We start from the raw sequence: 2,899 nt of genomic DNA on the forward strand, positions 1-2,899 counted from the left end.
TGAAGGATTTAAACATAATTTCCAATGATTTTCGACTCAGTCTATATTTGTATGTACGCAAGCAAGCTACGAGAGTTCTGCACTTTGCAACAAGAGATTTTATATGTTCATCCCATTTACAGTTGTTTTGTATTATTATTCCTAAGTGTTTGTGATTTTGGGAACTTTCAAGGATGGTATTGCCAAAGTTTAGATCTGCGATATCAGGGGTTCTTGTGTACAAAAGTTCACCAATTCAGTTTTTGCGTGGTTAAATGCTACCTTCCATGTTTCTGCCCAATTTACAATTTTTTCAAGATCTGAGTTTAAAATTTCGGCACGGACTCAGACTCAGACTCAGACTCAGAACTTTATTAAAAACGAAGAAGAGAAGACGAGAAGAGGATACTCTGGAGTTCCAATGAAGAACACTCAGCCGCATTAGACCCTCTAGCGTCGTTGGGGAGCCCTGCATAATTGATTCAAGCCGCTACGGCAGTGGTAGTAAGCCTAACTACAAATCATACCATCTTCCGCTCATCATCTCGCTCGATTGGCAAAGCAATCACGGATCACACTGTACGCTTTTCACGGCCGTCTGGTCTTAAAGGGTGGATTGTGGTGGTGGGTATTATAACTATATGGGGGTAAAATGACTTTTCTCACTCTCCCTGTAGCTGCTTCAGCTTGTGCTATTTACACCCCCGGTATAGGGGTGTGTATAGGTTTCACTCGATGTGTTTGTGTTCGCAAGTAGATCTCAAGAATGAACGGACCGATCGTCACCAAACTTGGTGAACAGGTTCTATACATTCCTGAGACGGTCCTTACAAAAATTGGGACCAGTCAAACACACGGTTAGGGAGTTATTGGTGGATTAAAATTATACAAGGCCTGGTATAGACGGACACCCCCGTTGGTCAAAGGGAAATAACCATTCTCACTGCCACCAACTGAGAAGGTTATTTCCCTTTGACGGGGGTGTAGTTCCTATCGGAGGAATTTCTTATTTTAGTTAAAGGCACAGTCCTTCCCGTCAAAACTGTTCTGTTCAATTGATCAGATCCGCCCAGGCTTTTACATGGGATTGGCCATCCCTCCACTGGGACAGATACCAAGTGCTAGTCTTCCGGATGAGACGAAAAACCGAAGGTCCCTTCGTGTACACTACATTGGGGGGTGCACGTTCCACGATTGACAAAAGGGTCTTTCCTGGCAAAATTGTATTGGCATAGATAAAAAAAATGTCCACCAAAATACCCGTGTGACTTGGAATAATAGGCCGTGAAAAGTAGGATATGCGCCGAAATGGCTGCGATCTGCTGGTCGATGTGAATTAATGCGTGATGTATTGTGTAAAAAAAAATTCCATCTCACACGGCATGAATAGATCCCTGCGCCTTGAGTCCGAGTCTGGAGATACGCGCGCGATATAAGACTTGATATAACAAAACAACATCCTGACTGCTTTCTGTGCAGACTAGTTAGTACTTTTTGTTCAACTGATTTCTTCAGAAAATTAATTCTTTTAAAAAGTCACATTCTGTAGATTGACCAAATGGAGGTATTGGCCTTATCCCATGTAATGAGCACCGCAACTCGGTGGCCTAGTGGTAAGGCGTCCGCCCAGTGAGCGGGAGGTCGTGGGTTCGAACCCCGGCCGGGTCATACCTAAGACTTTAAAATTGGCAATCTAGTGGCTGCTCCGCCGGGTGTCTGGCATTATGGGGTTAGTGCTAGGACTGGTTGGTCCGGTGTCAGAATAATGTGACTGGGTGAGACATGAAGCCTGTGCTGCGACTTCTGTCTTGTGTGTGGCGCACGTTATATGTCAACTTCGTGGTCGGCTGGGTGTTAAGCAAACAAACAAACAAACAAACAAACCATGTAATGAGCGCTTCTGGGGTGATAACGCGAGACAACTCCTGTGATCTTGCCGCGAGGTGGCGCCAGTCTAGTTACCAGCCGAAAGAAAGAAGGGGCATAACTTCACCAGAACCGACCATTGTCTGTTTACCGTATAAAATGCACGACTTACACACGAACTGGTACCAAACTGATATGCTATTTGGGACCAATGCAAGGTTTTTGTCCTTTCTCGTGTGATCTTGCCGCGAGGTGGCGCCAGTTACCAGCCGAAAGAAAGAGGGGGCATAACCTCACCAGAACCGCCCACTGCCTGGTCAGATCTGAGATGGCCAGACAAATCTTTCACACAGGAAGAACTGAGCCAAATTCCCAATGTGCGCATAGAGCACCAAGGCTGTTCATTGTTTGGTATGTGAACAAATGAATGAATGGCTTATCCCACAACCCAGGTCAGATCTGAGATGGTGAGCTCACTGCTGTTCCTAGCTTGTGTTTTAGTGTGAGTTCAAAATAGAGGGAATAGCTTGGCTTGCAGCCAGCACACTGTTAAGCTCGCTTGCCTGTTATACCCAACTGCTTCCGCGCTATACTGGGAGATTGGCCTGCTCAGCGCCTTGCACTGACAGAGCTTCTAGCAGCGGCTGTGTTATCTCTGCTGTGGGGAAAGGGTGGGTGCTAAATATAGCCTGCAGCTAAAGTAGCAGAAATGAAGCCCTGTGAACAGCTGTGTGAGCCGACTCGTTTACACGGGAAGAGATAAGATAAGTGTTGTTTTATACCCTCACGGTGAAACCATTAGGGACATGTTCCCGGGTCTTACCCCGATTTTAAATGAGGTACCTAGTTGTATGCGTTTTAAAAAAAAAAAAATTTTTAACAATTTTATTCAAGTAGCTACAAATAACAATATCGCATACAATGAATTAAATACAACGTATAGCGTACAACAAGCTAAGTTTATAAACGTGTGGTTTTTTTTGTTCCTCGAACACTCGCACAAAAAAGCTTCTTATCTGTAAGTGCCTATTAAAAATACTTTTCAACGGTAGTT

At 44.5% G+C, this 2,899-nt stretch overlaps 1 non-coding gene across 1 annotated transcript; it reads left to right on the forward strand.

The window, feature by feature from the left end:
* The first annotated feature begins 1,575 nt into the window (after positions 1 to 1,575).
* Positions 1,576 to 1,647, forward strand: Trnat-agu (transfer RNA threonine (anticodon AGU)). Its single transcript has one exon. It is a non-coding gene; the product is annotated as a tRNA-Thr (tRNA).
* The last annotated feature ends 1,252 nt before the right edge of the window (positions 1,648 to 2,899 follow it).

The sequence above is a fragment of the Littorina saxatilis genome, linkage group LG6 (genome assembly GCF_037325665.1).
Source record: "Littorina saxatilis isolate snail1 linkage group LG6, US_GU_Lsax_2.0, whole genome shotgun sequence".
NCBI classification, from domain to species: Eukaryota; Metazoa; Mollusca; class Gastropoda; order Littorinimorpha; family Littorinidae; genus Littorina; species Littorina saxatilis.